Source organism: Saimiri boliviensis, chromosome 2, assembly GCF_048565385.1.
Source record: "Saimiri boliviensis isolate mSaiBol1 chromosome 2, mSaiBol1.pri, whole genome shotgun sequence".
Classification (NCBI taxonomy): Eukaryota; Metazoa; Chordata; class Mammalia; order Primates; family Cebidae; genus Saimiri; species Saimiri boliviensis.
Window position 1 is genome coordinate 8,363,972 of NC_133450.1, and position 8,808 is coordinate 8,372,779.

Below are 8,808 nucleotides of genomic sequence, written 5' to 3' on the forward strand. Positions count from 1 at the left end.
CCAGGAAAGTACGACAGGAAAATCCACCTGGAGCTGGGCACTGTCAGCTCCGGGTCCAGTCCTGGTGGACCCTCCCTTGCTCAGTGACTTGATCCCATTCCCAAGCCTCTCTGTCTCCTTATCTGTGAGGCGCTGAAAATAATCCCACGGCACCAGCTTCCCAAGGGGGCCAGGGAAGATCCAGTACATGAAAACAATCAGTTACAAGCCCACACACAGAAAGGGCTGACTGCGCTCGCATGCCCACGGCAGGATGCATTTGGCCTCTGAGAAGGGCCTTGCTTGTGTCGGCAAGAAAGAGGGCGTATGACCAGGCAGCATTGGTGGAACACTGCCAGGTGCCAGAGTGTGCAGACGGAGTCCCCTCATCCAGTGTAATCTATAACTACCCTTCAGGATGAGTTCCACTATATCCATTTCCAGGTCAACCATCAGAAACCCAGAGAGGTTAAAGGACCTGCTGTTGGTCGCCCAGCTGGTCTGAGTGGACGAGCAGGAAGTTTAACGGAGGCCAGTCTGCTTCTGGAGCCACCACCCTCCACAATGTTCAGGCTCTGAAGGGGAGGTGTATAACCGGCAGAGCCTGGGAGGGGCAGGGGAAGACCCAGACTGGAAACCAGGTGCTGTAGTCAACTGGGGGCCCTGGGGAGCCGCTCACCAGATGACCCTGAGCTTCCCATTTCTAGGAGGGAAGAATGATCACCACATCTGTTAGGCCTCATGAGCTGTTGGGAGGATTAACTTGTATCTTACAGTCTAGGCCGGGTGCTGTGGCTCACGCCTGAAGTCCCAGCACTTTGGGAGGCCGAGGAGGGCAGATTGCGAGGTCAGGAGATGGAGACCATCCTTGGCCAACATGGTGAAACCCTGTCTCTACTAAAAGTACAAAAATTAGCTGGGAGTGGTGGTGCATGCCTGTAGTCCCAGCTACTCAGGAGGCTGAGGCAGGAGAATCGCTGGAACCCTGGAGGTGGAGGTTGCAGTGAGCCGAGTTCACACCATTGCACTCTAGCCTGGGTGACAGAGCAAGACTCTGTCTCAAAAAAAAAAAAAAAAAAAAAAAAAAAAAAAAAAAAAAATTGAGTCTAAGCTTCGCGCAGTGCCAGTATCGTAGCCAATGAGGTTTATCCGAGAAGCAATTATTGCTAATTGAAAACTTTTCTCAATACCCCGCCATGACGACTTGTAATATAGTCAGCACTGGCAATTTTTGACAGTCTCTATGGAGGCTGGATTAAAAAAAAAAATTTGAGTCTAAATCTGTAAATTGTAATCATCCTTATTTCAATAGCAAACCAGTCACTGAAATCGTTTAAAGGCTACTGGAACTATTGAAATGAATTGAAATGATTTATCTGCCCTGGAAGGGCTGCAACTTGGCCAGCCCAGGGACCACTTTAGGATCTAAGAAAAGCACCTGCCCAGAGATGGGTCTCACAATCTTCCCCGTCAGGAGCCTACCTCCCTCCCCCTCACTGTGACTGCAACCTGCCTCCACCCTCTCTGGGACTGCGTGGTTGGGGTTTTCAGCCTGAACCTGTCCTGGGTGGTCTCCCCCTCAGACCTGACGCCTCTGCAAACCTGCTTCCAGCAGCTCTGCCCTCAAGCAGGCAGAGACCTTGCATGTGGGCAGAGTCTGGGGAAGGGCTTGGTGGGCGAAGAGGGTTGGGGCTATCACTGAAGCCAGGCCTGGGGAAGGTGGAGCTTCTGTTTGGTTTAAAGAAATCCTGGAAGTGTTTTCTTGAGCAGAGGAGGGGAGGTAGGGACAGGAATTCCAGGAAGCAGCAATGGTTGGAACTTGGATAGAAAAGTGGGAATGAGACAGGAAGGATGGAGAAACCAGCTTGGCCTAAAAGATAAAGGGTGACACACAGGTCATGAAAGGTCTCGAATCCACAGCTGAACTTAGACTGGCCGTGGAGCCAGGGAGGAGGTGGACAAAGGCTCTCAGGCAGGTGACGGGCGGACAAAGGAACTCCATCCTGCCTCTGTGACTGCTCTGTGACTCTGGAGAAAGCAGAGCTAGAGGGGAGGCAGAGATTCCCTTCAAACCTTCCCCCGCTCCCCCACCAGATGCAGCCTGCCACCATGTGACACAGTGGCTCCTCCTCGGGACCCCTTAGTGTGGCTTCTGTGGTCTGCCTTTCAGCAGCAATACAGCCAGCCACATGCAGCCCACCAGAGGCCACCCTCCAGAGATCCATGTGGAGGTGGCCTCCGCACAGAGAGGGCCCATGCAAATGAGCATGGAACAAGTGACGTGGGTACCTGGGTGGAAAGGTTTCCTCTCCCGGGCCCCCAGTGTTGGAGGTGGGTGGTGGGAGGCGGGCTGAGGCTTGAGGTCATGTTGACCCATATCCCAGCTCTGGGCCTTCCTCCCTCAAACCAGGTGCCCTGGGTAGGTGACTTCTCCCTGAACCCTGGTTTCCTCACCTGCAAACAGAAGAGGGTAAAAGGCCTGGCTCTCAGCACGTCCTCCGTGTGCATTTCACGGACTCCTTTGCTATAACGGGGGAAACCTGACATTTACACAGAGGGGCAGGAATGTGCATACTGGCAGGCCCAGGGGGGTGACATGGGACACAGCACGGGCCTGCACATGGAACAGCGGGCAGAGGTTTCTGCAGACCACTTGATGTGGAGACTAAACCCATCCTAGCCTGGTTCCTTTGACTTCTAAAACCGTGTGTGGCCAACAGGCACGTGCCAGTCCAAGGCTGCTAGTGGAAGTTCCTGCTTTTCTCCTTGTGAGATTCCAAGGAAAATCTGACAGGTTTTGACAAGGAGAAAGCCCTGAATAGACAAGACAATGTCTTCTCCTCCACTCACGTCTCCCATCTGGCTGGCATAGAGGGAGGAAAGGAGTTGGAAGTGACCCCAACGAGGGGTGCTAGCAATGGCACTCTCCCAGGGCTTCCTCACCTCCCTCCTGGGGCCTTCACCTGCTCTTCTTGAGGTCTTCACCTCCTGGCTAACTTCACCTCTGTCTCCTGTCCACTCTGAGTCAGGCTGCCTGATTTCAAATGCCAGCTCCTTCTTTTCTAGCTGGGTGACCTCAAGCTATAAACCTCTCTGTGCCTCCACTTCCTTGTCTATGAAATGGGGCTAACGAGCATTTCTCCCTGTCTTTTGGCTGAGAAGGGAAAATCAGCTAACCTCTGTAAAGCACCCAGATGGTACTTGAACGAGACCTGATGGTGAGACAAGTTGATTATTTTTATTCAGATGCTCCCACCCCCAGTAAAAAGCCTAGCCCCTTCGTATCCTTCTTAGCGCCCTCCCAGAGACCTCGGCAGAGAAAGGCTGGTCTCAGTGAACAGCAAGCAAGGATTGGCTCTGAGTCAAAATAAGTTAAAGAGGAAATACGTGGGTGAGGACGTGAATCTTATGATCCCTGAGCATTGTCACCCTGGTGCCCCGGAAATAACCCCCTCACCTGCTTCCCCAGTAGATCTGACTGCCCCAGGCCCCTGCTGCTAAAAAGCATGGCCCTCTGGCAGCTCCTACTCCCTAGAAAGTGGGCACATCAGAGGTTCAGGAGGAGGCAGCTCAGAGCAGTCATCCACACGAAGTCACCTTTCACCCAGGGCCTTTGTGGCCAGCAAGTCAAAAACAAAATGTTATTGTTCCCACTCTGCACATGAGAAAACTGAGGCCCAGAGTAGCTCACATGCCCGCTGTGTACACACACACCCCCTGTGTATCTGCATGATGAAATCCTAGGGTTGGCTGTGCCGGTCAGAGGGAAGAGCAGGTAGTCGGGCAGGGGCTCCCGGTGGCTCTCCCAGAGGCGCTGATTCCTCTTCCTGCCAGCCCCACACTCGGGCAGCTGTCCTTGCACCCTCAGCAGCAGATGTGCCATACTTTTGATCTTTTCCATATGATGGTTCAAAGAAGGCCTCTTCTGTGTGTGTTTGTGAGACAGGGCTTCTCTCCCATTGCCCAGGCTGCAGTGCAATGACATGACCTCAGCTCACTGCAACCTCTGCCTTCCTGGCTCACACAATTCTGCCTCAGCCCCTGAAGTAGCTGGGACTACAGGCACTAATTTTTGTATTTTTTTTTTATGGAGACCTACCTGCCTCGGCCTCCCAAAGTGCTGGGATTACAGGCATGAACCACCACACTCGGCCTAAAAGATGGTCTTTTACTGAAGTTTTAATTTGCATTTGTTTTATGAGTAAGGCTGAGTAACTTTTCATGTATTTAAGAGCCACTTATATATTCTTTTGAAACTGTCTTCCTATACTTTGTCTGTTTTTTTATATTGGGTTATTGGTTTGTTCTTTTTGCTGGGTAGGAGTTCTTTGAACAATAAATAAATTAGTGCCTTCTTTGCAGTATGAATCACAGTTTTATTTCTCAGCTGATTTCTCCCATTCCCTGCAGGAGTAGCCCAGAGTGAGCAACCCTAAGCGGGAGGAATCTCTAGGCTATACCGATGGAGGACTGGCTGGGATGGTATAGAAGACTAATGGCTTCCAACAGCCCCTGCCCTGCCAGGTGGCTTGGGGGAGCCGACTCTGGCCTGGCCAGGTCTCCAGGGACCCAGGCATCATCCTACGAGAGGGAGACCAACACCTAGAAGGTCCAAGCAGTCTGAGGGGTTCAGGGGCCCCAGGTCACCAGAAAGAAAGGGTTCCTGGGTCCCAGTGTGCTGTTCTGCACCTGGACCAAGGCCCTGGAAAGCTCCGGAAGGGCAGCACGCCTGTTCATAACATCTCACATTTACAGGGCCCTCCCGTATGTCCAGCCCTGCACAGGCGCTTCACTGTCGCCATCCCCACACACAAACCCAGTTCATTCTCCCTGGCCATTCCATGGGGGCGAGCACCACTGACACTGCTCTTCGACGGAGGAGAGAAACAGGCCCTGCGTGGCGCACCCTGGAGAAGCAGGGCGGGCCCTCCAGGAAGCAGCAGCTCGTACTCAGCGGAGAAGTCCAGCCGACGTCTTGGGTGGGGGGCCCATTAGGACGCCGCTTGGGGAGCGGGCTTTCTTGTAGACTGAGCAGAGAATTTCTACCTCCCCTCCGCATTTCTCCCCTCCCTGAGGGTCAGAGGGGCCTGAGCCCTCCTTCCTGGGCTGGTCACTGATGTGTCCTTGAATAAACTATCTAAAAGAGCACCCTGTCAAGGGCCTGGCCCCGTCACTGCCCTCTTACCATTGTCACATGAACCCGAGAAATGTTTTCAGGCCCAGGAATCCTGGAGGGGGAGGCACAGCCCTGCAGGAAGAGACAGAGCTGCTCAGCCTCAGAGCCAGAAGTGCTGCTCCAACTTGCAGAGGCTCCTTGGACAACTGTCCCCTTGCTGGCCTCAACCGCAAGGAAGGAGCTGGGTCAGACAGTGTCTGTGTCCTTTGTCACCTAGAGCAGTGCCACTCTGGGATGTGATGCCCCTTCCCAGGCCTCCCTCGCAGAGCATCTGACGCTCCTTCATTGCCCACCAGCACCCACCACTTGCAGTTACTCCCGAGAGGTCTAGGAGAGCAGCCGCCACGTGGGTCCTGTTTAGCTCTGTCACCCAGTCACCCAGCAGACATGCAGAAGTGCTTGTTGAATGAATGAATAATGAATGAAAGAGAAAAACTTCATTGCTCTGCCACAGGACACCGCTAAAGAGCCAATAATGAGTGTGACCGGGTTTCCAAAACCCATGCTGCTCCAGACACATTGGTGGATTCCTCCCTGAGCAGAAGCCCCACACAGAAGGTAGGGCTTCAGGAGCTCTGGGCTGGCAGGGGCAGGCTGGGGTGAGGGACAGTCTTCCAAGCTAAGTCACCCACTAGCCTGGGGCCCCAGGGATGAATGGTGGCAGAACAGGTAGGAGTGGAAAGGGCCTTTCATTCAGTCCAGCTTCCTGGAGAAGCGCAGGTGGGCTGTGAGCACTGGGCTGCTTTGCTGATAGCTAGGTAAGCAGCAGGCTCGGTGCGTCTCTGTGCCACGTCCCACCTTTCTGCTTCCTCGCTTCACCAGCCCAGCAAAGAGGTGGTTTTGCAGAATGCCGGCCCTAACCCCTCTCCCTCCTGGATGCAGGGAAGCCCCTTTTCCCCTGGACCTGGACTGCCACAAAGGCCCTGCTGTCCGCAGTCCCCAGCTGGCTGTCCCAAGACGCTGAATCATTTTAGTCTCCGAACCGTGAGGTCTCTTTCTCTCACCCTGCCCAACACAAAGACTCTCATAAGTTTCTTGGATTAATTTGAATTGACTGAGTCGAATTGAATTGACTTGAATCTCATTGAAGTGAGTTGAATTAAATGCCAGATTACAGGCTTCATCAGATCCCACAGAACTTTGGTTTTTCTAAATGCTGGTCCATAGATCCAAAAGGCAAATTTTTACCCCTGGTTTTCAAAGCCTCCTCAGGGAGGTGGGGGGTGAAATGGGGGTACAGGAGAAGGGACAAGGGGAATGGGATTCAGTGATGGCCTCCTCTGAAAAGCACCATTTTCCAGCACTCCCCACCTTGCCGATTAATTCAAGCTTTAAAATGCCAAAAAACCTCCTTCCCAGAAGCGAAATAGAAGCCACTTGAACATTGTCTGTTCGAATTGCAGGTGATGAATATGAGTGACGTCGAGATGGCAACGCTCTAGGTCAGGTATAAACTGGCAACTGGAGGAGAGGGGTATCTGGGTGCCACTGGCAAGAAGAGGCTTATTAGCATCCTAGGAGTGGGTGACAGTGCCCAGGCAGAGGCCACCGTGACACAAAGCCAGGTATTTTCAGTGTCCACTTCCTTGAGCCTGGCAGGGCCTGGCAGTGGTAAACCCTTCCTCCCAGCAACCTGCTCATCCTTGGGGTTCTCACTTCCTTCTCGATTTCCTTTGCAGGACAGGACTCCCCTGGGTGGCAAATGCTGGCCTCCCTCCAGGGCTGGGCGCCTCTTCCCTCAACTCTGCTTTCTCCGGTTAATCCCATCCACTTCCTCCTTGGTGGGGGTGGGGGTGGCCCTGAATTCCACCACAGTGGTTTAGTCACCACCCAGAAAAGATGGCTTAGAGGTGGCTCTCAGACCCCACAGCCATCCGGAGACTCACACCCAAAGAGTCACCTGCACCTGCTTCCTTAACCTCCCCACCTGTGTGCCTACAGGGACCCTCAACATATGTTTGCAAAAGTGAGTCTGCTGGCCGACCTCCCCTTGGGCCTTCTGTGTCTCAGCAAATGGCCACAGCATTCATCCAGCCCAAGCTGGACACGGGAACAGGCTTTCAGCTTATCCTTCTTCACCCTCCATAGTCAATCACCCCCGCACCCTGGCAATGCTGCCTCCTCAAGATCTCAGCTTCCTTTGGTTCTCTCCATCTCTGCCGCTAGTCTGTCCCTGGGCTGGACAAATGCAGTAGTCTCCCAGCTGCTCTCCCCAAACTCACCATGGCTCCTTCCAATCTGTTCTGCACATGCTGCCCGAGCAATAATGCCAAAATGCAAGTCAGCTCAGATCCATAGCCCATGGCCTTCATAAGCAACAGTAATTTCCCATTATTTGGGGGTTAAGGGCGCAGCTCATTAATATGGAGGAAAAAATCCCACCCCACTCCCCCCAACCTGCCCCTCTGAGTCCTTTGTGCCTGACGTGCTCTCTTCTGTCCTGCCCAGGGCCTGTCACATGCGCTCCCCTCTTCCCTCTCCCCTTCTTGTAGTTAGCTCCTATTCCTCCTTCAGGTCATACTTTGAATACCAGGGAAGCCTGCCTTGACCTCACTGACCAGGTCAGGCCCCCATGGTCAAGGCCTTGACACACGGCACGCTGCTCACACACGTCACTAGCCCTGGCTGGAATTGTCCATTTGTCAGAAAGGCCACCTGATTAGCATCTGTCTTCCCCTCTAGACTGTAAGGCAGGGACAATGTCTGCTTTGATTTGCTTCCGGGAGCCAGCCCTGTGCCTTCCACAGCAGGGGCTCAATGAAGAATGGATGAATGATCAATGAATGAATGAATGTGAGCAAGAACAGAGGGCCTAGGTCTGAGCACTTTCAACCCCCTCCACCAGTTGAGGGCTGTACTATGGCCAGGTGGGCCTCCTTACTACCCCCAAGACGGCTTCCTCAGTCCCACCTCCCAGCCCAGGCTCACGCCTGCCCCAGCTCCATCCTGTAAATCACTCCCCTCTTCCCTGCATCTGGCTAAATTTCATTCTTCCAAGGTTCAGCTCATGTTAGATTCTAAGAAACAATCACCCAGCAGTCACCAGCAGAATAGCTGGGAGAAGACATTATGTGTTGAAGCTTTTTTCTACCCCATATTGAAAACATTCTCAATTCCCATGGCCGGGTGGTCCCTGGTAGACAGAACTTGAGCAATAAAACACGTGTTTTGGTTGTATTTCCAGAGACAGAAAACTTCCCTGCTCGCAGTGCAGGTGAGGTCTGAGGAATCTCCAGGTGGTGTCAGCCCTGCTGAGAACTACGTCTCACTTCAGCAAAACACTCGCAGGGAATCAACAGGAAAACTCATCGAGTGAATGGTGGAGCTGGTCCTCACCAAAGGCAGGGGTGGCTACAGTGTGATCTGACCTAAGCAAAGCCTTTAACTTCTCCAGGAGCAGCAGGGAGAAGTGGGGACGTCCCATCACCTAAAGGTTACCAAGCCTGATTTACAAAAGGGACTTTCGGGGGCTGAGTTCATAAGGGGAAATTAGGCTGGGACTGGCTTGCAAGTCAGGCACCTCTGAGGCCTCTGAGAGCTTGGGCCCAGGTGTGACACGAAAGATGAGTTGGGACAGTCCCTGCAATGAGGACAGAAACAATATCAAATCCCATGTCCTGCTCATCGGTTTATGAGTCCCCAGAGTCCCTGAG

General features: G+C 53.2%; 1 non-coding gene across 1 annotated transcript; it reads left to right on the plus strand.

Annotated features, from left to right (window-relative positions):
- The first annotated feature begins 1,088 nt into the window (after positions 1 to 1,088).
- On the plus strand, positions 1,089 to 1,229 carry LOC120364043 (U4 spliceosomal RNA). The gene has a single exon (XR_005579401.1). It is a non-coding gene; the product is annotated as a U4 spliceosomal RNA (small nuclear RNA).
- Positions 1,230 to 8,808: the final 7,579 nt, after the last annotated feature.